At 40.0% G+C, this 26,915-nt stretch overlaps 2 long non-coding RNA genes across 5 annotated transcripts in view; one reads left to right on the top strand and one right to left on the bottom strand.

Moving 5' to 3' along the window:
* LOC148778297 (uncharacterized) overlaps nt 1-26,915 on the top strand; it is a 117,485-nt gene that overhangs the window by 45,730 nt on the left and 44,840 nt on the right. For 3 of the 4 annotated variants that reach the window (XR_016036713.1, XR_016036712.1, XR_016036715.1), the window contains exons 2-3: nt 18,234-18,408; nt 20,627-20,905. This is a non-coding gene — a long non-coding RNA (uncharacterized LOC148778297). The remainder of the gene's footprint in view (nt 1-18,233; nt 18,409-20,626; nt 20,906-26,915) is intronic. The other variant, XR_016036714.1, reaches the window with a different exon arrangement.
* LOC148778299 (uncharacterized) overlaps nt 1-26,915 on the bottom strand; it is a 42,988-nt gene that overhangs the window by 13,848 nt on the left and 2,225 nt on the right. Inside the window, exon 2 of the long non-coding RNA XR_016036717.1 lies at nt 26,580-26,730. This is a non-coding gene — a long non-coding RNA (uncharacterized LOC148778299). The remainder of the gene's footprint in view (nt 1-26,579; nt 26,731-26,915) is intronic.

Raw genomic sequence — 26,915 nt, 5'->3', positions numbered from 1 at the left:
CAAGTAAGATGGTCTTGTATTCCCATCTCTTTAAGAATTTCCCAGTTTGTTGTGATCCACACAGCTTTAGCGTAGTCAATGAAGCAGATTTTTTTTTTAATTCCCTTGCTTTTCCTATGATCCTACTGATGTTGGTAATTAGATCTCTGGTTCCTTTGCCCTTTCTAAATCCAGCTTGTACATACGAAAGTTCTATTTTCCATGAAGTTGAGAGTGACTGGCAGCCCATTAAACTTCTAAGGGATACTTTTCTGTTAAAAGCCACATTCACTACAGTGATAGGAGATGGGATTGGCAATGCCACAGAGTGGAAGGAGGAAGCTGCTGCTTCTCCTAAACGTCAGATACAGCTGACGGATGCCTTCCAGAGAGGTATCTGCCAGCCTTCCTGGCTGCACACCCATCTGCCTTGGAGGTCAGTGCCAAGCCATTCCACCCTCTACCTGTCTTCTATGCTATCATTAATCAACCAAGATATCACCTAGGATGACAAACACGGAAGCTCAAAGCTCAACTAATTACCTTCCTTCCTAAACCTGTATACCCTGTCCTAGTAAATTAAGCCACCATAACTCTAGCTTGAAATTTAGTTGTTATCATCACATTTCTATGTACCACAACTCTGTCCTGATTCAAATCCTGTTTTCTAGCAATGGCCTCCCAATTAACCTTTCTTTCTCTGGACTTGCTTCCTCCACTTGCTCTCAACAGGACAGACAGAATGGTCTTTCCAAAAATTTAATGGAATAATTTTACACTTCTGTTCAGAATGTTTACAGGCGCCCTGCTGGCCCACAGGACAACATCCGAATCTTCAACCTGTCATCCTCACTGAGCATTTTCGGCACCCTATCACCAGTAATTCCCAGTGTCCTCCTCTGCTCTTTGTGCATCTCTGATCTGTTAAACACCTCCAGGTCTGTGAACTCACCTGCCTCTTAGAATGCCTTTACCTTCCTCCCTCTCAGATGAACTCCTACCCCTCTTTAGCTCAAGGGCACCCCTTTCTGGGCTTGCTCCTGTGCCTTCCCTACAGCCACCTTCACCTTACCCCCTCCCTACTTCCCTTTATCTCTGCTTTGTACAAACCTTTTTTGCACTGAGTGTGTTTGCAATTATTTGCCAACAAGTCATGGTAACTTTGAAGGAAACAACTATGCTTTGGTCACCTCAGTGTCCCCAGAAACTGCTGTGTAACTGTCCCCTCTTCTGGTAATACATATTAAGGCATCCTTCAAGCAAGTTTGCGAGGATTTCATGGTCATGGAAGAAAGCCCACTGGGGTGTCCATATTTAACTTTGCCCAGCGCTAGTCAAGAAATAGTTGGAAAACAGTGTAAAGTAATGGAAATTATAGTTAGTTGTCCAAGTGTCTGAAATATTTGTTTATAATTCAAAAAAGGTGTTAGTTATTTACATGAGTCTTGGAATTGTTATTTTCCTATTTTCTTTACTGAATGCCTGAGTTTCCAGTCTTTGCCATCCTCCCTTTCCTTGCTTCCAAATGGAGCCTATTTAATCGTGTGTAGCTGAAGTAAGTATGTCTCCATATGTTACAGGGGCTATCAACCTTAGAAATCTTGTTTCAATCAAAATGAATGTAATCCCAATATTTTGCCTCAAGGTATTTCAATGTAGCCTAACAGTAACACCTGTCATATGCTGACACCACACAAGGTGTTATTCTAAAGAAACTATAGTTTGGAATTTTCTTAACCATTTCTTTGTGCCTTAATCACATTTCTCCAAAGTTTGACTCCCAAGGTGCTGTGCCAATGCTTCTTATTGTTTTCACTGCCATTAAGGCACTTTCATCTGAGAATCATTTCTTCATGACATCAGTTTAGTCTTTCCCATTGAGAAACTTTATTGGGGAATATTCTACAAGAATTAATGGGAAACAAAAACTACACCCAGGGTTTATTCAATTTATATCGAAATATCAAATCAATAGCATAAAATGTGACTGTAGAATATTCACTATTTTTCAAAGCCACAAAATTTGTAAATCTTTTAAACCAACTAGAAAAGTAAATGCACTCTGTATTCCTCTGACCTCCCTTATTATTTGTATTCACCACCACCACATAAAGCAAAGGGGGGCTTTCTTCCAGAGAGAAATCCATGCACCTATGGACACCTTATCTTTGACAAAGGAGCCAAGAATATTCAATGGAGAAAAGACAATCTCTTTAACAAGTGGTGCTGGGAAAACTGGTCAACACTTGTAAAAGAATGAAAGTAGAACACTTCCTAACACCATACACCAAAATAAACTCAAAATGGATTAGAGAGCTAAACGTAAGACCAGAAACTATAAAACTCCTAGAGGAAAACATAGGCAAAACACTCTCTGACATAAATCACAGCAGGATCCTCTATGACCCACCTCCCAGAGTAATGGAAATAAAAGCGAAAATAAACAATTGGGACCTAATTAAGCTTAAAAGCTTTTGCACAATGAAGGAAACTATAAGCAAGGTGAAAGGACAGCCTTCAGAATGGGAAAAAATAATAGCAAACGAAGCTACTGACAAAGAATTAATCTCAAAAATATATAAGCAGCTCCTGCAGCTCAATTCCAGAAAAATAAATGACCCAATCAAAAAATGGGCCAAAGAACTAAACAGACATTTCTCCAAAGAAGACATACATATGGCTAACAAAAACATGAAAAAATGTTTAACATCACTCATTATCAGAGAAATGCAAATCAAAACCACAATGAGGTACAATTTCATGCCAGTCAGAATGGGCTGCTAGCAAAAAAGTCTACAGGCAATAAACGCTGGAGAGGGTATGGAGAAAAGGGAACCCTCTTACACTGTTGGTGGGAATGCAAACTAGTACAGCCACTATGGAGAACAGGGTGGAGATTCCTTAAAAAACTGGAAATAGAACTGCCATACGACCCAGCAATCACACTCCTGGGCATACACACCAAGGAAACCAACATTGAAAGAGACACATGTACCCCAATGTTCATCGCAGCACTGTTTATAATAGCGAGGACATGGAAGCAACCTAGATGTCCATCTGCAGACGAATGGATAAGAAAGCTTTGGTACATATACACAATGGAGTATTACTCAACCATCAAAAAGAATGCATTTGAATCAGTTCTAATGAGGTGGATGAAACTGGAGCCTATTATACAGAGTGAAGTAAGTCAGAAAGAAAAACACCAATACAGTATACTAACGCATATATATGGAACTTAGAAAGATGGTAATGATGACCCTATGTGCGAGACAGCAAAAGAGACACAGATGTACAGTCTTTTGGACTCTGTGGGAGAGGGAGAGGATGGGATGATTTGAGAGAATAGCATTGAAATGTGTATATTATCATATGTGAAGCGGATTGCCAGTCCAGGTTTGATGCATGCGACAGGGTGCCCAGGGCTGGTGCACTGGGAATACCCTGGGGGATGGGATGGGGAGGGAGGTGGGAGGGGGGTTCAGGATGGGGAACACATGAGCACCCATGGCTGATCCATGTTGATGTTTAGCAAAAACCGCTACAATATTGTAAAGTAATTAGCCTCCAATTAAAATAATTAATTAAAGAAAAAACAAAGGGGTCTTTCTTAGGCAGTTCAGTTCAGTTCAGTTCAGTCGCTCAGTCATGTCCGACTCTTTGTGACCCCATGGATCACAGCACGCCAGGCCTCCCTGTCCATCACCAACTCCCGGAGTTCACTCAAACTCATGTCCATTGAGTCAGTGATGCCATCCAGCCATCTCATTCTCCGTCGTCCCCATCTCCTCCCACCCCCAATTCTTCCTAGCATCAGACTCGTTTCCAGTGAGTCAACTCGACGCATGAGGTGGCCAAAGTTGTGGAGTTTCAGCTTTAGCATCAGTCCTTCCAATGAACACCCAGGATTGATCTCCTTTAGAATGGACTGGTTGGATCTCCTTGCAGTACAAGGGACTCTCAAGAGTCTTCTCCAACACCACAGTTCAAAAGCATCAATTCTTCGGTGATCAGCTTTCTTCACAGTCCAACTCTCACATCCATACATGACCACTGGAAAAACCACAGCCTTGACTAGACAGACCTTTGTTGGCAAAGTAATGTCTCTGCTTTTTAATATGCTGTCTAGGTTAGTCATAACTTTCCTTCCAAGGAGTAAGCGTCTTTTAATTTCATGGCTGCAATCAGCATCTGCAGTGATTTTTGGAGCCCCCAAAAAATAAAGTCTGACACTGTTTCCACTGTTTCCCCATCTATTTGTCATGAAGTGATGGGACCAGATGCCATGATCTTAGGCAGTAGAGTGCAGTATATAAGATCAATTATATTTGAGATTTTGCCCATTTAATTAAATTAATTTCTGGGGGTGGGAGAGGAAGGGAATACTTTCACAGGTATGTACATAAGTGATGTGTTTGTGTGAGGCATTTGTGGTTGTTGCTGTTGTTGTTAGGTATTCCCTCTTATTATATTTTTTGTTGTTGTTGTTTAGTTGCTAAGTTGGGTCTGACTATTTGTGATCCCATGGACTGTAGCCCACCAGGCTCCTCCGTCCATGCAATTTTTCAGCTAAGAATACTGGAACGGGTTGCCATTTCCTTCTCCAGGGGAGCTTCCCAACCCAGGGATGCAACCCAAGTCTCCTGTATTGACAGGAGGGTTCTTTACCACTGAGCCACCAGGGAAACCCTATTATATTTTTATCCCTCTTATTATAATTTTATTAAACTTTCTCTTTACCCTGATTTTTCTGCATTCTGATATATTACTTTATGTTGTATTGATAACTATTGATTAAAGATTCCTTTACAATGTTGGGTTTACAAAGGGTAGGTTCTAATCAGAAGAGCACTGACAGGATAGACAATCTTTAGCTTGGATCTCACTTGAAAAGTATTAGCTCTGGCAGTTCATCCAGATGTTTTAGTCACGTGGGATTAGTAATAACCTAAGCCAGAGTGTTCCTAACTGTATAGCACATTAACTTTTATTGGAAATATTCCTTAGCCTTAAAATGCTGCCTCTAATAAGGCTTTAAAACACTACTTTGTGGAAAATGCTTATATAGTTAAAAACAAAGTTTTCATAACAGTTAATGAAGAATGTACAAAGCCCCAGACTCTTAAAGAGCAAAGAAAGGGAAAAGCTGACTCCAATGTTCAGGTGTCCCTGAATCAACTAAAACTGGATGAATGTTGGAACCAGAGATTCCCAGAGGCCTTCAGCCATTTTCATGTGAAAATTTAAATTGATTGCTGATCCTTCAGCTCTATCAGCAGTGAAGGATTTTATCTTTCTTTTTTCCCTTTTTTTTTTTTGTAGGAAAAAATTTAAAGAGATAATACTTCCTAATGAAATAAAGTATTTTTCAAATACTCTATTTTCAGGGACAAAATGAAAGGAAAGGAGAAGACCATTTCAAGAAGGCTCAGACATGGTATACATCCTGGTTCAGCCTTCTGCTATGGCAGGCTGCTATTTTTTTTTCTTTCTCAGGGACAGAGGAGCCAGGTGGGCTGCCGTCTATGGGGTTGCACAGAGTTGGACACAACTGACGCGACTTAGCAGCAGCAGCAGCATAGGTGATTTACAGTGTTAGTTTCAGGTGTTCAACACAGCAATTCAGTTATATATATATGGGTGTGTGTGTGTATATATATATTCTTATCCAGATTGGTGTCTGAAGATACAGCACAGTGCATATATGTTAATCCCAATCTCCTATTTTATCCCTCCTCCCAGCCCCTCTTCCCCTTTGGTAACCATAAGTTTGTTTTCTATGTCTATGAATCTCTGTTTTGGAAATAAGTTCATTCATATCTTTTTTTATTTTAGATTCCACATATAAGTCATATCATACGCTATTTATCTTTATTTGTCTGGCTTACTTAATATGATCATCTCTAAATCCATTCACGTGGCTGCAACTGGCACTATTTTATCCTTCTTTAGCTGAGTAATATTTCATTATACACCACGTCTTCTTTATTCGTTCATCTGTTATCAGACATTTAAGTCGCTTACGTGTGCTGGCTATTGTAAATAGTGCTTTCCCTTTTCTCTATACTCTCTCCAGCATTTGCTGTTTGTAGACTTTTGATGATGGCTAGGACAAGCTACTTAGTAAAAGTTTTATATCAGTTTTCAGGTGGAATCTCATGGGAATGCCTGTTACACAAGGAGATCCCAGCCCAGAACTACTACAGTTAAGATCTGCTGTAATGAATACCATTTCAATAAGGTTTCTACAGACCAGAATTATTTCTGTGTACCAACAATTTGTGGATCTGACTTGGCAAATGCTGTAAAATAAACCTACTCAACAAATGGTATCCCTGGTCCCTGAACACATAAAAGGCCTTCTCTATCATACCTACATACCTACTTGTCTGAATTATACAATTTAGAACTCAATTTTACTTCTGTGAACTGATTCCCATATACCATTATAGTCTTTGGAATTAAAAACGAAAATGGATGCTTAAGAGGGAAATAGCTTTGGGTAAACATCAATCACTGTGTTTAGCATAGATCAGAAAGAAGTTTCCGTGTGTGTTTAGCATAGATCAGAAAGAAGTTTCCATGTGCACCCAGACGTACCATTCACTCCCATCCCATTACACAGAGTTCTACAATTTTGGCTTTATCCATGTTCATTGCACCCCCAGAGTACAGCCAAAGCTAGCAGGTCATTCTGACCTGGCTCTGCCAGCTCTCTTCACTCATGACTCATCACTTTTCTGCCAGACAGACACCAGAATTTAGTCCTCAGGCTCAGTACCCTTTCTCTCCCAAGGTTGACTTAGAAAAAAACATCTAATTAACCTCTGCTTTTGATAATAGCAGACTTGGTAATCAATACCAATCTTTTCACTGAAGACAAATTGGAATATGCTGGATGAAATAATTTTAAAACAGCTTCTTAAAAAGGACAAAGAGCTCACAAGAGAGTGAGAAATACCCAGGCCAAAGGGAAGAGATGGAGAGTTGGTGGGCAACTTTTTCCTGTTAACACGTGTCTACCTGGAAGGGACAGCTGAGATGCTGAGTTGCACAACTAGCAGCAGTCCCCACAGTTAGAGGGCCAGGCAGGCAATATAAGAGTCCAAGACCCATTAAGGTTAGGAAACTTGGTAAACCACACTCTCCTTTAGGCTGGGACCTCAAAGGTCTCCACCCTTAGGAAATAGGGGAATCCCAAAGAAATAAAAATGTCACCATTCACAGACAATATAATTGAGAGTGTAGAGAATTAAGAATCTACAAATTAGTTATTAGAATTAATAAGTGAAATTAATAAAGTCACTGGTTATCAGACCAAAATCATTTGTATTTCTCTGTGCTGGTGTGAAACACTGCAAAATGAAGTTTTTGAAACAATGTCATCTACAATAGGATCTACAAGTCAAACTTAGAAACAATTGTTTTAAAAGACACATAAAACTTCTACACAGAAAAAAAATATTATTGAAATAAATTAAGAATCTAATAAAAGGATGTACCATATCTATTTTCAATGCAACTCCAAACAAAATTATAGCAGTGTGTGTGCATTTGTATGTGATGACTGACACTCAAGTTTTTATAAAATGCAACAGACCAAAAACAAATAAGATAAGCATAAAGAAGACAAAACTGGAGGATTTACTCCACCAATTATCAGGGCTTATTAGAAAGCTCTAGGAATTAAGCCAGTGTGCTATGGATACAATAATAGACACATAGATCAATGGAGGGGTAGAAGTCCAGGAAAAAAATACATATATGATCACCAGATTTATGACAAATGTGGCACTGTAAGGCAGTGGGAAACGGTCATATTTTCAAAGGATGGTGCTGAGTCAATTGGATATCCATATGAAAAACAATGAAACTTGACCCTCACTTCACATCATACCAAAAAAATCAATTCCAGGTGGATTGTAGATCTAAATGTGAAAGGTGAAACAATCAAGCATCTCAAAGATAACACAGGAAAACAACTTTGTGACCTTGAGGTACGTGAAGATTTATTTAACAACACTAACCATAAAGGGAAGATTGATACACTGGACTTCAATAAAATTAACTATTTCTGCTTACCAAAAGACATCACGAACAGTGAAAAGGCAAGACACATAAGAGAACATACTTGAAACACCAGTAACAGACAAAGGGCTGGTATTCAGAAGCATAAGGAATGCCTATAAGTCAATATACCTATCAGATGGACAAATGACTTGAAAAGACACTTAACAGAATACCCAAATGGCCAGAAGACCTATGAAAATATGCTCAACTTCTTAATAATCAGGGAAATACAACTTAAAACCACAATGGCATATCACTACACACCTGACAGAATGGACAATATTCAAAAGACTAAAAAACTGACAATACCAAGTGCTTACAAAAATGAGAGCAACCATAACTTTCATACATTGGCTGTAGAAATGTGATCTGACAGAATTAGTTTTGAAAACTCTTTGACATTATCTGCTAAAGTTGCACATATACATGAGACCCAGAAAAACCACTCCTAAGTGTATACCCTGGAAAAGAGTCTGATGCTGGGAAGGATTGGGGGTGGGAGGAGACGGAGACGACAGAGGATGAGATGGCTGGATGGCATCCACTCGATGGACATGAGTTTGAGTGAACTCCGGGAGTTGGTGATGGACAGGGAGGCCTGGCGTGCTGTGATTCATGGGGTCGTGAAGAGTCAGACATGACTGAGCGACTAAACTGAACTGAAGTGTATACCCAACAGAAATCTGAGCACATGGATACCAAAAAAACTTGTATAGGATATTTATAGAAACATTCTTAATTACTGAGAAAAAGGAAAATAGTAAAAAAAAAAAAAAATCCATCAACAATAGAATGGACAAATGGTACAGTTATACAACTGAAATATACCTACCCTTCCTTGAATGATTTTAATTCATTCCTGCGAACACTGCCGCTAATGACTCATCACTAATTCCAGTGTGTGGAGGGGGTTTTCCCAAATCACCAAGCAATTCTCAGACACCACCGGGGTGGTTTACAATTTGACTCAATTCTGACACTACTAACCTGGGGACAGCACCATGTCCCACAGGTTAAGGACTCAGTCCTATGAGACTGCGCCAGTCCCTGGCTTCCCTTATCACCTGTGCTTCTGACTAGCTATAGATTTAAGGAAGGTTTCAATAATGCCTTCCTCAGGTTCAGTTACCTTATTAGAATGGCTTGCAGAACTCAGAGAAAGATTTTATTTACTAGAGTAATAGTTTATTATCAAAGGATATAACTCAAGAATAGTCAAATGGAAAACTGCATTTGACAAAGTGGGGGGAAATGGTACAGTGCTTCCACGCCCTCTCAGAGTGCTACTCTTGCCCAGTCTCCACATGTTTACCAACCCAGAAACTCTTCCAGTCCTGTTCTTTTGGGGTTTTTATGGAGAAAGAGCAACATTGCATAGGAACCTGGAATGTTAGGTCCTTGAATAAAGGCAAATTGGAAGTGGTTAAAGAGATGGCAAGAGTGAATGTTAACATTTTAGGAATCAGCAAACTAAAATGAACTGGAACAGCTGAATTTAACTCAGATAACCATTATATCAACTACTATGAACAAGAATCCCTTAGAAGAAATGGAGTAGCCATAATAATCAACAAAAGAGTCTGAAATGCAGTACTTTAATGCAGTCTCAAAAACGAAAGAATGATCTCTTCATTTCCAAGGCAAATCATTCAATATCACAGTAATCCCAAGTCTATGCCCCGACCAGTAACACTGAAGAAGCTGAAACTGCATGGTTCTATAAAGACCTACAAGACCTTTTAGAACTAACACCCAAAAAAGATGTCCTTTACATTATAGGGGACTGGAATGCAAAAGTAGGAAGTCAAGAAATACCTGGAGTAACAGGCAAATTTGGCCTTGGAATACGGAATGAAAGGCTAACAGAGTACTGCCAAGAGAACGCACTGGTCATAGCAAACACCCTCTTCCAACAACACAAGAGAAGACTCTACACATGGACATCACCAGGTGGTCAACATCGAAATCAGATTGATTATATTCTTTGCAGCCAAAGATGGAGAAGCTCTATACAGTTAGCAAAAACAAGACCAGGAGCTGACTGTGGTGCAGATCATGAACTCCTTATTGTCAAATTCAGACTTAAATTGAAGAAAGTAGGGAAAACCATTAGACCATTCAGATATGACCTAAATCAAATCCCTTATGATTATACAGTGGAAGTAAGAAATAGATTTAAGGGTCTAGATCTGATAGAGTGTCTGATGAACTCTGGACGGAGGTTTGTGACATTGTACAGGAGACAGGGACCAAGACCATCCCCATGGAAAAGAAATGCAAAAAAGCAAAATGGCTGTCTGAGGAGGCCTTACAAATAGCTGTGAAAAGAAGAGAAGCGAAAAGCAAAGGAGAAAAGGAGAGATATAAGCATCTGAATGCAGAGTTCCAAAGAATAGCAAGGAGAGATAAGAAAGCCTTCCTCAGCGATCAATGCAAAGAAATAGAGAAAAACAACAGAATAGGAAAAACACTCATCTCACACACTAGTAAAGTAATGCTCAAAATTCAATCTAGGCTTCAGCAATATGTGAATCATGAACTTCCAGATGTTCAAGCTGGTTTTAGAAAAGGCAGAGGAACCAGAGATCAAATTGTGAACATCCGCTGGATCATCGTGAAAGCAAGAGAGTTCCTGAAAAACATCTATTTCTGCTTCATTGACTATGCCAAAGCCTTTGACTGTGTGGATCACAATAAACTATGGAAAATTCTGAAAGAGATGGGAATCCCAGACCACCTGACCTGCCTCTTGAGAAATCTGTATTCAGGTCAGGAAGCAACAGTTAGAACTGGACATGGAACAACACACTGGTTCCAAATAAGAAAGGAGTATGCCAAGGCTGTATATTGTCACCCTGCTTATTTAACTTATATGCAGAGTACATCATGAGAAACGCTGGGTGGTTGAAGCACAAGCTGGAATCAAGATTGCCAGGAGAAATATCAATAACCTCAGATATGCAGATGACACCACCCTTATGGCAGAAAGTGAAGAAGAACTAAAAAGCCTCTTGATGAAAGTGAAAGAGGAGAGTGAAAAAGTTGGCTTAAAGCTCAACATTAAGAAAACTAAGATCATGGCATCCAGTCCCATCACTTCACAGCAAATAGATGGGGAAACAGTGGAAACAGTGGCTGACTTTATTTTTCTGGGCTCCATAATTACTACACATGGTGATTACAGCCATGAAATTAAAAGATGCTTACTCCTTGGAAGTAAAGTTATAACCCACCTAGATAGCATATTAAAAAGCAGAGACATTACTTTGCCAACAAAGGTTCGTCTAGTCAAGGCTATGGTTTTTCCAGTGGTCATGTATGGATGTGAGAGTTGGACTGTGAAGAAAGCTGATCGCCAAAGAATTGATGCTTTTGAACTGTGGTGTTAGATAAGACTCTTGAGAGTCCCTTGGACTGCAAGGAGACCCAACCAGTCCATCCTAAAGGAGATCAGTCCTGGGTGTTCATTGGAAGGACTGATGTTGAAGCTGAAATCCCAATACTTTGGCCACCTGATGAGAAGAGCTGACTCATTTGAAAAGACCCTGATGCTGGGAAAGATTGAGGGCAGGAGGAGAAGGGGACGACAGAGGATGAGATAGTTGAATGGCATCACCGACTCGATGGACATGAGTTTGGGTAAACTCCAAGAGTTGGTGATGGACAGGGAGGCCTGGCATGCTGCAGTCCATGGGGTCGCAAAGAGTCGGACACGACTGAGCAACTGAACTGAACTGACTGATGGAGACTTCATTACACACTCACAAGTGATTAAATCATTGACCACTGGCGATCTATTCATCCTCTGGCCCTTATCCCCTTCTGAATGGGTTGGAACATTCCAGTTCTCCAATCACATAGTTGGTTCTCCTGACAACCAGGCCTCATCCTTAGGTGAGATCTAAAAGTCACATCATTAACATTACAAAAAACACCTTTCTGACTCTCAATTTAGGAATTTCCCACAGTTTTAAGAGCTACGTGCCAGGAGCAGTGAAAGAAGATCAAATGTATATTTCTTGTTATAAATCACAATACCACAGCTACTAAAGCAAGAACATTCAATAAAAAATATTTCCATTAGTGTCAACGGAAAAAACATGCATTTTATTCCAATCATATCGTCCCAAACAATATTCACAGATAGAATATGTATCAAATGAACAATGAAAACAAGTTTATATAAGTGAAAACACATAGTTAAAAAGTAGTTTGCACATAAAATATATTGTGATATAAGATTTATTATATTCTTTCTTTTTTATTCTTCTGCACCACTATTTATGTATTTATTTATTTACTTATTGAAGTATAGTTGATTTATAATATTGTGTTAGTTTCTGGTGTACAGCAAAGTGATTCTGAAATATATTTGTATATATATGTATATAATACAAATATATATGTGTATATATACATATATATTATTTTCATATTATTTTCCATTATGATTGAATATCTTATTGAATATAGATATTGAATATAGTTCCCTTTGCTATATAGTACAATCTTGTTGCTTATTTTATATATGATAGTTTCTATCTGCTAATCCCAAACTCCTAATTTATCCTTCCCCTACCCTTTCCCGCTTTGCTGCTGCTAAGTCACTTCAGTCGTGTCCGACTCTGTGAGACCCCATAGACGGCAGCCCACCTGACTCCCCCGTCCCTGGGATTCTCCAGGCAAGAACACTGGAGTGGGTTGCCATTTCCTTCTCCAATGCATGAAAGTGAAAAGTGAAAGTGAAGTCGCTCAGTCGTGTCCGACTCTTAGCGACCCCATGGACTGCAGCCCACCAGGCTCCTCTGTCCATGGGATTTTCCAGGCAAGAATACTGGAGTGGGGTGCCATTGCCTTCTGTGCTTTCCCACTTTAGTAACCACAAAATTAGTTTTCCATGTCTAGATTCTGTTTCTGTTGTGTAAATAAGTTTATCTGTATTATATTTTAGATTCTGGGCTTCCCTGGTGGCTCAGACAGTAAAGAATCTGCCTGTAGTGCAGGAGACCTGGGTTCAGTCCCTGGGTTGGGAAGATCCCCTGGAGGAGGGCATGGCAACCCATTCCAGTATTCTTGCTGGAGAAATCCCATGGACAGAGGAGCCTAGTTGGCTACAGTCCATAGCATCACAAAGAATCGGACACAACTGAGCAACTAAGCACACACATTTTAGATTCCACTTGTAAGTGATATCATGGTGTGTATGTGTTAGTTGATCAGTTGTATCCGACTCTTTGCGACGCCATGGACTGTAACCTGCCAGCCTCCTCTGTCCATGGAATTTTCCAGGCAAGAATGCTGGAGTGAGTAGCGACACCCTTTTCCAGGAGATCTTCCTGACCCAGGGATCGAACCCAGGTCTCCAGCACTGCAGGCAGTTTCTTTACCATCTGAGTCACCAGGGAAGCTCTATAACATGGTATTCTGAATCATTTTTTACAGCAACCTTTCAACATTTTGGTGGTTATGGTTTTTGCACTCAAACTGCACTTATAATTAAACAAAGTAACATAAACAAATTAAGCATACTAAAACAAAATAGAGGAAAAAATAAAGGCTAAAATGAGATTTCTTGGAAGCAAATAGAAACACAGTAGTCTAAACAGTCATGGGAGATATCACTTCTGCCTTCCCTCACGTCCATTCAAAACAAACACATTTTGGTTTCATGCAAATATGACAGAAATTTAGAATCTGTCCCATATGACATTCTCTGACTAGGAACAGTTGTTTAAGAATTTTGGTGAATGTGTCTGCCTGAAATCAAATGTTAAAATATCACTTCCTATAGCATATTCATTTAGTATGCTTTAGGGTTGAGAATGAGATGGCTGGATGGCATCACCGACTCTGTGGACATGAGTTTGAGTGAACTCCGGGAGTTGGTGATGGACAGGGAGGCCTGGCGTGCTGTGATTCATGGGGTCGCGGAGAGTCGGACACGACTGAGCGACTGAACTGAACTGAACTGAACTGAACATGCAAGAACATGGATGAGTATCAAAAATATATTGTTGAGGGGTGGAATGGGGTAGGAGATGGGAGGGAGGTGCAAGAGGGAGGGGACATATGTATACCTGTGGCTGATTCATGTTGATGTGTGGCAGAAACCAACACAATATTGTAAAGCAATTATCCTTCAATCAAAAATAAATTATATATCGATATAAATTGCTGAGGCAAAGCCAAATTAAAAAATTATATCAAATTCAAAGATGCAAACTTATCTGTAGTGTTAGAAATCAGATTAAAGGACATGTTTGGTGAAGAGAGATGATATCCTAACTGGGAAGTGCGTGAGGATGACTTCTGAGTCATGGGCAATATTTTGTTTTTTTATTTAAGTAGTAATAGCCAGGGTATGTTTTAGTGATAATTCATTCAGCTACAATATTTGTGTTCTCTGCATTTTTCTGTTTGAGTGTCATACTTCACTAAAAATTTATTTTAAACAATTCTTTAAATATGGTTGAAAATAACAACAAAAATATTAAATACCTAAGGAATAAAACTAATAAAAGATATATAAATCCCTTAAACTTTGTTGAGTAAAATAAAAGAAGACCTAAAGAAATAGGGATATCCATCATATTCAGATGTTAGAAGAATGAATGTTATAAAGACTTAATTCTCTTCAAAATGATGTATAGGCTCAACACAATCTTAATCAAAGAACCAACAGGTCATGTGTGTTTTGTGTGAGTGTGTGTGAGTGTGTGTGTATAATTTGACAAACTGATTCTGAGATTTATATGGAAAGGCCAAGGCCTAAGAATTGTCTATATTCTAGACATTCCGAAAGCAAAGAACAAGGTGGGAGGATTTTTCTCTGCTGGGTATCAACACTTAATATAAAACTAAGATAATGAAAGGATTGTGATTCTGGTGAAAGATTATTCAAAACAACTGATGAAACAGAGCAGAGAGAACAGAAATAGACTTGTGCACATATTCATGACAAAAGTGACACTGCAGAGCAGTGAGAATGACCACTTTTTTTTTATAAGTGGTGCTTGGACAACTGGGAAAACATATGGGAAAAAACAAAACTGGAAACCATCTCACACCAAACAAAAAGTCAATTTCAAACCTATCATAGACCTTACTGTAAAAGGCAAAATAATACAGCATTTAGATGATAATATAGAATATCTTCATGACTTTGAGCTAGAAAATGATTTATTAAACAAAGGGGAAAAAAAGAAAGAAACAAAAGCCACCAAAAATCTTAGGAATTTAGACTGAATTAACTTCAGTTGTTAGTAAAACTGAACTTCAGCTCACCTAAAAACACCATTAAACAAGTGACAAACAAGCCACATAGTGAAGGAAACACTAACTGTAATATCTATGATCAATCAATGTAGGACTCATATTATTAAAAAAAAAAGAAAAGAAAAACAAAAACTTTTACAATTCAATAAGAAAAAGACAACCAATTTTAAAAATGCACGTAAGACTTAGGCACTTTACAGAAGAGGGAATCCAAGAGAAATCCAAATGAATAAAACTAAATAAAGGCAAAGAAACGTACCTCATTATGTATCCTTGGAAATCTAAATTAAATCTAAATATGACTGAGCTGCCACTGAAATGTCTAAATGTTTTTAAATCTGATAACATCAATTGTTTATGAGGATCCTGACCAATAAAAAACTGTCAAACACTGCTGATGATAGTATAAATTAGTGTAAGTGGAAAATAATTTAGCATTATTGGTAAAGTTCAGGATATAAATATCCTATGACCTAGTGTTAAACTCCTAGATGTAAACCCAACTAAATGTACACGTATGAGAATGTTTATGATATCAGTATTTATAACAGTTACAAAATTTTTTAAAGTTCCCATCAATAGCAGAAAAGATTATGTCATATTGTACTGCAGTGATAATTAATGAACCACAGTACACATCAACATGAATGAATCTCAAAAACATATTGCTGAAAGAAAACAGACACATTAGAGTATGTACTATCTGATTTCACATACATGAAGCTCAAAAATGTGATAAATAAATAAGCATATGGTATTTAGGAATGTGTTCTTCATAGATAAATCTATAAAGTTATTTTAGTTGTCAGTTAACTATTCAGTCTCAGGAAGTTGCATGAATCAGTTAAACTCCTACAACCAGAGTAATTCATGTAAATCTAACAACCTCAATATTTCAGGATTCTAAGTCAGCACTTTCTTGCAATTTAGCAGTTAGAAAAATTGACAAAAATTACTGGATTCACCTGGTCACATTTGAAGACTCTCTGTTAATCAAATTCAACATTAGAAATTGTTCTTTTTTCTTCCATGATATTCCTTCCAGATTTATCAGGGCAACAGGCAAAAAAAGTAAACCTATCTCATTCTCCAGTAACTTAATACTTTACATTTCCCCCTAAACCAGATTTGAGATCCGCTAACCTTACTCCTGAGAAGGCAATGGCAAGCCACTCCAGTACTCTTGCCTAGAAAATCCCATGGATGGAAGAGCCTGGTAGGCTGCAGTCCATGGGGTCGCTAAGGGTCAGACACGACTGAGCGACTTCGCTTTCACTTTTCACTTTCCACTTTCACACATTGGAGAAGGAAATGGCAACCCACTCCAGTGTTCTTGCCTGGAGAATCCCAGGGACAGGGGAGCCTGGTGGGCTTCCGTCTGTGGGGTCACACAGAGTCGGACACGACTGAAGTGACTTAGCAGCAGTAGCAGCAACCTTACTCCTTGGAAGGAAAGTTATGACCAACCTAGATAGAATATTAAAAAGCAGAGACATTACTTTGTCAACAAAGGTCTGTCTAGTCAAGGCTATGGTTTTTCCAGTGGTCATGTATGGATGTGAGAGTTGGACTGTGAAGAAAGCTGATCACCAAAGAATTGATGCTTTTGAACTGTGGTGTTGGAGAAGACTTTTGAGAGTCCCTTGGACTGCAAGGAGATTCAACCAGTCCAAGATCAGTCCTGGGTGTTCATTGGAAGGACTGATGCTAAAGCTGAAACTCCAATACTTTGGCTACCTCATGCGAAGAGTCGACTCACTGGAAAGGACTCTGATGCTGGGAGGGATTGGGGGCAGGAGGAGAAGGGGACAACGAAGAATGAGATGGCTGGATGGCATCACCGACTCGATGGACATGAGTTTGAGTGAACTCCGGGAGTTGGTGATGGACAGGGAGGCCTGGCGTGCTGTGATTCATGGGGTCGCAAAGAGTCAGACACTACTGAGCAACTGAACTGAAGTGAACTGAACCCCCAGACTGGGCTTCCCTCAAGGCTCAGCAGTAAAGAATCTGCCTGCCAAAGCAGGAGACACGGGTTCGATCCCTGGGTCAGGAAGATCCCCTGGAGAAGCAAATGGCAACTCACTTCAGTATTCTTGCCTGGAAAATTCCATGGATAGAGGAGCCTGGAGGGCTACAGTACATGGGGTCACAAAGAGTCGTACACGACTGAGAGACTAAACAACAATAAACTCTCAAACTAGTTTCACCTTGCTTACTGGGTAAAATTTGTTCTGGTTGGTTCTACTGGAGCCCAAATATCACTCCTTTGCTTACTCTGGTCACACAGAATCCTTTCCTTTCTATCTCATGCATGTGTGCTAAGTCGCTTCAGTCGTGTCCAACTCTTTACGACCCCATGAACTGTAGCCCACCAGGCTCCTCTGTCCATGGGATTCTCCAGGTAAGAATACTGGAGTGGGTTTCCAGGCCCTTCTCCCCTTTCTATCTCATCCACCTCCAAAGTACAGCGCCCCTGCATGTCCCCCACCAAGCATCCTTCCAAGTCCTCAGTGATGGCCCTCTTCAAACTCCTCACACATGTATAGTCATACATCATCTTGAATTGCTGGCTATCAGGGGTTTGTCCTCTCTCCCTAATTATAGCTCTTACAAGATAAGGATTAAGCTTCACCCTTGGCCTTAATTTCCCCACAGCTTCTAACATATTTCTCATCACCTAATAGGCCTGTTGAGTGAGGATGGCAGTGGTGGAACAAGACTGTCTGCATCAAGCCACCTGCTGGAGCACTGCTAAATGCTAAATGCACCTTAAATCACCCTGTGCCTCACCCACAGAATATCAAAGCAGTTGGAAGGAGAGAGGGAAGCTCCATTAATCTCCTTTGCTGAAGTTCTAAGTTTTACAAAATGCACATGGTTGATCTCTTCATCTTTCCCTTGTCTAGGAGATTTAAAAAGACTATATATTGCTGGTTCACTCTGTTCCAAGCCCCAGAAGGCCAACCTGAAGGGGCCATGTGAGCAGACTGCCTTCCTGGCCAACTGGTTTTCAGCAGATTAAGAGGAAGAGTGAGGTCGGGATGTTATTCTTCCACCTCTGTCCCAAAGGAGTCCCCAGAGGTGAGCAGCATCCTTCCACCGAGGGTTTTAACAACCCTCTTCTCACAGCCTCACTGTGTCTACGTCCCAGTAACCCCATGCCCTCCCCCTGAGACCTCAGAGTGAGATATTTTTCTACTCTGTCCTCTACTGCACTGTACCCAGTGGTTCTACACCCTGCTCACATATCTGCAAAACCCCCTTCAAATTATCCAAATTGAATGGGTTTTCTCCTTTCAGGACATTGTCTAGTGCAGATGGTTTACTTTATGATCTTTCAATTTTAATCTTTATGGCATATTCCTAGTTTCAAGTAAATGAGCACCCATTATACTCTGCCCTTCTCTTAATAATTCAGGGTCATCAGTGAGACTCACAGAGATGGTACCATTGTTTATTAGCTTTTCCCATCCACACTCTGCTTTAAAGACACTACCTCAAGCTCTGTTTTCCTCCAAAAAAACCTATAAGATAATCTGATAAGTACATTTTATAGAACCAAGGCTACACATCTGTTAAGTGATAGAACTAGGAATGTGAGCCTGAATGCTTTGTTGCAAAACCTGTCCTTAACTAGTACATGAAACTACTTCCTCCCCACACTATGTTGTCTTAAAGGGCTAGTGACTCACATTGATACAGTGACTCTTACACTCAATGGTCCCCAATGTTGCTTTTTCTGAGTTGCAATGATGATTTGCATACCTCCTCTATAGGACTGAAAATTAATCTGCATCCCAATACAAATACAAACCTGGCCATGGCCCTATCCATTCACCTGCCTCTAGAAATCAGCCTTGACTGTCTAACTGACTGCTTATAATCTTCTATAGGCCAAGTTATATGAGCTGCAGCCCTACTGGAATTGTGAAATAAGAGAAACAATTTCTTGAATAAGGGCCTAAGAGATTTTGGAACATGAAATCTGTGAAATCTACTTTCATCATCACTTGATAGCTCATTTTAATGTGTAATGAATATCATATTGTTGGGAGACCAAGTCACATGGAAAGGACACAGGTAGAAACACCAGTTCACAGTGTCCCAGCAGAGTCAGCTTTCAAACCCTCCAGTCCAGGTACCATATGTGGAGGGAGAAACCTCCTGAAGATTCTTGACCCTCAGCTATTCAGTCATCCCTAGCCACTCACTTCTTCCCAGGTGGGGTCTCAGAGACAAGCCATTGCCATTGTGTACTATGCAAACTCCTAACAACAAATTTCATGTATGTAAAAAAATGGTTTTAGTTTTATGGCACTAAGATTTTAGAAGGTTTTTTACACAGCATTAGATAACTGGAATACTGACTGTTAGGGGGGGAAAAAGGAGTGGAAATGTTATGCTATAAATTATGGTAAACTAGGGATAATCAAATTGCCCCAATCAGAGTCTATATGTATATATACATTGCTGTTATTCAGTCACTAACTCATATCCAACTCTTTGAGACCCCATGAGCTGTAGCATCCGTCTTCCCTGTCATTCACCATCTCCTAGAGTTTGCTCAAACTCACGTCCATTGAGTCAGTGATGCCATCCAACCATCTCATGCTCTTTTATCCCCCTTCTCCTTTTGTCCTCAATCTTTCTTTTCTATACATATATATAGAATACATGTATATAATTACATACATATAGTCAAGGCCATGGTTTTTCCAGTGGTCACGTATGGATATGAGAGTTGGACTATAAAGAAAGCTGGACACCGAAGAATTAATGCTTTTGAACTGTGGTGTTGGATAAGACTCTTGAGAGTCCCTTGGACTGCAAGGAGATCCAATCAGTCCATCCTAAAGGAAATCAGTCCTGGGTGTTCACTGGAAGGACTGATGTTGAAGCTGAAACTACAATACTTTGGCCACCTCATGCAAAGAGCAGACTCATTTGAAGGGACCCTGATGCTGGGAAAGATTGAGAGCAGGAGGAGAAGCGGATGACAGAGGATGAGATGGTTGGATGGCATCACCGACTCAATGGTCATGGGTTTGGGTGGACTCTGGGAGTTGGTGATGGACAGGGAGGCCTGGCGTGCTGTGGTTCATGGGATCACAAAGAGTCGGACACAACTGAGTGACTGAACTGAACTGACTGATATAATATATATAATTACATACATATATAATAGACTCTAGACTCTCATTTAAATATTTTATATATATTTAAATATATGTATATATATTCTGCTATTAGCATAAAACTCTGGAAAGCTAATTGGATCATGTTCTCATCTCCCCTCCAGGCCCATATCTGAATCTTTAATCTTACCACCAAAAGACAAGCAGCAGCATGAAAGGACCAAAAAGAATGAAAGATAAAAGAATTTATCAGTGCTGCAATGTGGAGCAAGAGACAGACAAGAAAAGTACAGACTTCTGCAGAGAGCACACCTATTAATCACCCAACCAGTTGATGGTATGATTAATGATCTAAAGAGCCAATAAAAATAACATTCCCTCCTCTTCAATAGAGTTGCCTAAAGAACTTCTGCTCCACCCTAAGGGCTGTTATCAGCTCAAAGGTAAAATTTTGTTGGACTCCATTTTTCTACTTATTACTCACATTAAGATGGAAGTTGCCTTCTTAAGCTCAAGATGTCCAAATTCTGCTTGCTATGAGGAGGCACAGGTAAGCTTGGTGACAGCCCTCAGCTAGAAACGTTCCCTGGTTCTGAGTCAGAAGGAAGGCGCATCTCCAAGGCACAGTTCAAATGTACATCACCAGGACAGACAGGCAGGGTCCTAGTGCCAATGGACCAAGGGCATAATCCAGAAAGATAAGAGCTTGGGTCCCATGAACAAGGTAAGGGTGAAATGAGAAAATGGGTAGTCGGGTACCTGGATGAGAGTGCTGACCAGAACAAGACAAGATGTAACCTCCGCTGTCACCCTTCTAATGTGGCACAGGCATAGTGTAGGGAGCAAAACAGGTGAAAGATGATAGCTGGGGTCACACTCCCTGCTTGCTTATTCTGCTTTGTGGGATAACCATCAGCAGAGTCCTAGGCAGATGTCAGAGGTAATCTGAGAGGAGGAGAAAAAAATAAAATAAAAGAGACGATTTCTAGGCAAAGGAAGGGCAAGAGCAAAGGCCCTGAGGCAGGAGATGCTCAGTGTTCAAGGAAGAACAAGCAGGCCAGCAGGGCTGGAGCAGAGAGAAGAATATTAAGAGATGAACACAATGAGCAAACAAAGGCCAGATAATACAGGGTCTTGAGACTACTATAAAGACATGAGCTTCACTCTGAGTGACCACTGCAGAGTTAGAGCAGACACGTGAAATTATCTAACTTCTTTTTATCAGGATGACTCTGGGAGCTGTATCAAGAATAAACTGGAAAAAAAAAAAAAGGATAAATTGTAAAGCAGGATGGCCAATCTGGGATCCACCACATTATTCTGCCCTGGATATATTGGTGGTTGGGCTGAGTAGTGGAAATGGCAGAAGTGATTGAATTCTGAATATATTTTGAAAGGAAAACCATCATAATTTGGTGTCAGATCAGAAGTGAAATTGTTCTCCTTTCTTGTGTGATTCTTCTTTACGTAACATTTATCACTCTCTGACATAGTACACATTTAATGTTCAGCATTTTATTTAACCTTCCCTCACAAATGAGAGCTTCTGAAAGTAAGGAACTTTTTGGTCCAATTTGTCCACTGCTGAACCCCCAACTCCTGGTACACAGTAGGCACTTAGTAAACAGTTAACTAAATTAATTCATCTGAAGAAGTTTTAAAACTTAATTAAGATATTTACACTTGTCACATTTTCTTCCTTTTATAGACATAATTTATTATTATAGGTTTGATCTCACTGTTCCATGATGAGTCACTTACCACAGTGAATCCACTTTGAATTGATCTGCATTGTTTAGAAAGTGCCACCTAAATTACTTCTACAGTTTGGTAACCCTGTTCTGATAACTGGTATAAACAAACAGCTCTTGATGTGCTAGACATGGAATTAGGTCACCGCTGAGTTCTAATCAACTTCATTTAATTAGTGTGGATGTCAGCGAGGCATATTCAGAAAGGCAGATGGTGTAACAACTACTCTTGTGTGGAGGTAATGTGCCTATTTTCTATTTTGAGTGTATGATCTGTTGATGAAGCTGCTTTGATGCAGCCATTCTGATGCCAAGATAACATAATGAGACCAATCTGAGGGAACACTTTGAAACAAGAACACTGTGACACTACCTAAAAACAAACCATCAGATTTCCACCTTTCATGTTCTACCAAGTGAGGAGCTTCATTCTCTCTCTGAGGGAACTGTGGCTGAAGACAAGATGGGGCCAAGAAAGAACTGAAGGATGGGCTGAAGTTAGGGTCTGTCTTTAAGGACTCATATGTTTGCTACATTTGCATATCTTAGAAAGGGACACCAAGGATTCTAAATGGAATTTCTCTCTTTCTTTGCTGTTCACCTATATCTTGAATGATCTGCACATTGAATAACCATCTGCTTTTATTTAAATCTCTTTAGTTTAATAGTGGCAGTTTGTTCTATTTAGCATATGAGAAGACTGACTGAACTCCTTTGATTTTTTGCAGTGCTTCCTCTTGTCAGGCCAGCCAGCCTTACTTGATTAGGTTTTTATCAGACCCCAGAAATAAGGGGTTAAGGGAGGGTATCAAGGCAAAGCAGATTTCCTAGTCTCAGTTTCAGATGCACAGAATATCCTCAGTCGGATTTCTAATGCTTTTCTTAGGGCTCTCAATTGTATTTTGTAGATAACGTATTTTATGCTGTATGTTGTACATAATATATTTTACAAAATGAGTCAATAAAAAAGGTATTGACTGAAGAATATCACACTGCAGACCTAGTTAAGTAACTTAGGACACTGAAAACACAAAAGAAGCCCTGAAATAAGCAACTATAAGAGGCCAAAACAATTCCTTGTACCCTAATCATGTAAATTTGGAATTTACTTCATCCCAGCCAAGTGCTTACAGTGGATTTAAGCAGATTAAATAATACCATATATTTTATACATTAGCCAAAAAGAGTGAAATGGCAATAATTCCACCAATGGTAAAGTGCACTTGTAAGACTGTTTTGCAATTTATATTCAACAAGTATTTATGGAGCCACCTACTAGATGCCAGGCACTCTTTTATAACCTGGAGATATAAAGGTAAGCAGGTAAACAAAATGTTTGACATCATGGAGATAACTCCAGAGCATGGGAGACTAGAAAAAAAAACAATTAAATAAGTCAATAGGTAAGATAACTGCAGGTTATGGCAAGTGTTAAAGAAAGAACAATAGGGATTCAGGAATAAAGTATGACAGAGGGAGGGGCCGGGGATAAGATGGTCAGGAAAGGTTTCTCAGAAGAGTTTGATTGGTGAGGAAAGAACTACACTAAGATCTGGAGGAAGCGCATTCTCGGCTTTAGTAAAGCAGGTTTTAAGACCAGAAGACTGGGAGAAAAAGCCAATGTGTCTGAACAGGGAGCAAGAAGAGCAGTTTTAAGTGGTCAGTTTGAAGAGAGAAGCAAGAAAACAAGATAATTCAGAACCTTAGAGACTCAAAGTAAAGAAGTCTGGATTTTACTTAAAGTGTAATAAGAAGTAATGGGAGTTTTAGTTATTTTATGTTAAAAGCCAAAATATAGCACTGATTATGAATTTGGACTATTTTAAATGCCTTACAAATATGTACTCATTTAATCATTTAACAAGCCTATGAAAGAGTTGCTACTGCAGCTGACCCTTGAATGATGCAAGTGCTAGGTAAGCAGACACCCCACACAGTCAAAAATCCATGTGTTACTTTACAGTCAGCTCTCCAGATCAAAGGTTCCACATCTGTAGATTCATCCAGTCATGGGTCATATATACTGTGCTAGTCACCCAGTCGTGTCCAACTCTTTGCAACCCCATGGACTGTATCCTGTCAGGCCCCTCTGTCCATAGGATTCTCCAGGCAAGAATACTGGAGTGGGAAGCCATCCCCTTCTCCAGGGGATCTTCCAGCCCACAGATTGAACCCGGGTCTCCTGCATTACAGGCAGATTCTTAATCGTCTGAGCCACCAGGGAAGCCCAAGAATACTGGAGTGGGTAGCCTATCTCAATCTCCCAGGGGTCGGTTGGGGTCTCCTGCATTGCAGATGGATTCTTTACCAACTACATGTATACTGTAATAGGCATTTACTGAAAGAAAGCTGCCTGTAAGTGGACCCTCTCAGTTCAAACCCATGCTTTTCAAGGGTCGACTATACTATTCCTATTTTACAAATAAGGAAACGGAGGCCCAGAGACATTTCGTCACATATCATCACACATACTTATATACAACAGAGCCCTGATTATAACTAGGACAAACTTATCTTATCTTTAAAATTCACTCTGGTTGCAATGTGGAGGACAAGATGTAGGAGGGCAGGAACAGTCCAGGCCTGAGATGATAGGGGTTTAGGCCCAGAAATGACAGTGAAAATTGAGAACTGAAGGGAATGCTACAAAGGTAACAAACAAGTTGCTGACATGGAAAAGGGTAAGGGAATGTGCTTAAACAGGGAGGTCAAGGAAGGCCTTTCTATGAAAGAAACTTTTGACCTGGGACCTGAAGAAGGACAGAAAAAAGATCATTCCAAAGTCCTAGGATAGGAGAGGTACGTGTAAAAAGACAAGTGCAGATGGGGCTGCATGAATGAGGTTAGAAAGGTGAGTAGAGCTGAAGGTCAAAGACAGGACTTTACAGTATGTACTGTAATAGCAGGCTCTCAGAGGATTTCAAGCAGAAAGATGGCATCATCATATCCTTTCAGGCAGTCAGTGAACAAGCATTTACTGACCATGTACCACGGCAGGGACTATTAGGTGCTGGCATACGCACACCCTAGAATATGGGGCAGACAAGAGGCCATCCTCTGAGTCACTGCTGTGTGCTCCAGAATTCATCCAGCACTCCTAGATTATAAAAGAGGCCCCTGTTAAAATACAAGTGTAAGTCAATCAAATTTACTTTGACTCCTAAATGCTTAAGAAAATAACCTAGTCTGTTTTATTCTCATAGTGGTTGCTGAATTAAGGCTTACAGGCTCAATGCCCAAGTGAATAAATGATAGCAAAGTCAACTGCAGCTCTAAATAGTGGACTATAAATGAATCAAGAATAAAATGGTAAGAGTTCCCAGAGTAAATATTTTCCTACAGTCATTGATAAATAATTCAGATTTCTGTTCGCACCACCTGTCAGTGTTTCTGAGAGAACTAAACCGAATATATACCTGCCTATGACACCACTTCCTGATTCCTAAGCCACAGTGAACAAGGATACAGATGGGAGAGAGGCATCCTTCACATTCTCTCTTGTTGAGTCGGCTTTCTTGTCCACAAACATCCCAGAAACTACAAAGAGTAATTGAGGAGGAGCTGAAGAGGATAAGGAGGGTGTCACCTATTCAGGAATTATGGCAGTTTGGGTGTGTGGTAGGTGTCCCAAGCGGAGCTAGTGGCAAAAGAACCTGCCTGCCAGTGCAGGAAACTAAGAGACGTGGGTTCAATCCCTGAGTGGGGAAGATCCCCTGGAGGAGGGCGTGGCAACCCACTCCAGTGTTCTTGCCTGGAGAATCCCATGGACAGAGGAGCCTGATGGGCTACAGTCCATGGAGTCACAAAGAATCAGACACAGCTGAGGCAACTTAGCACACATACACACAAGTGTGTGGTAAAGACCTCAGATTAGGAAGTCTAGAAGTCTAGGTCAGGTTCCTCACTTTGCCCCTTCCTCAGGTTCCAGGAAAATTGTCTTAGACATACTGAGTCTTAGGTTTCTCATCCTATATCTTAGGGGGCGGGGAAATAGCTATAAATAAATTAATAAAGATGATCACTGCAAATAATGCTAAATGCTATGAAAGAAGAAAAACTGAGCACTGTGACAAAGATTGGGAAAGGTGGGAATTCTGAGTCAATGAGATAGTTCAGAAAAGGACTAAGCTGCAGATGCTGTCACTCTGCACTGAAGGGAATATTAAGGTTTTACACATCAGAGGTTATGAATATTAAATGTGAGGGAAAATAGTAAGCATAAGCAAGTGCTCACTCTTCATTAATCTTTGTATAGAGATTAAGGTTTTCTGAGAGGAACAGGGATTCAGGGGCAGGGCTGAGGCCCTTACCACCATGAAAGGCAAACCAGGAAACAGTGACAAACAAAGCAAAAATCAAGACTTACCCTGCTGCATCTGCATTTCAAAGTGACCCCAAATCTAGGCCAGTGGGTTGTCAGCTACACAGGTTCTAAACCAGAGGTTTCCATAGTCAAGGGATGCGCTTTTGTTTCTGAATCCCTCCTGGTTCACACAGAGTTGGCACAAGAGTGGGAGCTGAATAGGTGACAGAATACGTTAATTTATTTTTAAATTTAAGCCCTGATGAAAACAAGACAACAGATCCCAAATGGAGTCACTAATGTTAAACCTCACATCACCAAACCAAAAAGTAACTTATTTACAAATTTTGGCTCTCCCAGAAATGGAGTCTAAACCCAGTTAATCAGGAATCCCCTATC

This window comes from Moschus berezovskii, chromosome 3, assembly GCF_049115385.1.
Source record: "Moschus berezovskii isolate FMDL1 chromosome 3, NW_MosBer_1.0, whole genome shotgun sequence".
Lineage (NCBI taxonomy): Eukaryota > Metazoa > Chordata > Mammalia > Artiodactyla > Moschidae > Moschus > Moschus berezovskii.
The sequence above is the reverse complement of the archived record's forward strand: the minus strand, read 5'-3'. Positions and strand labels throughout refer to the sequence as shown.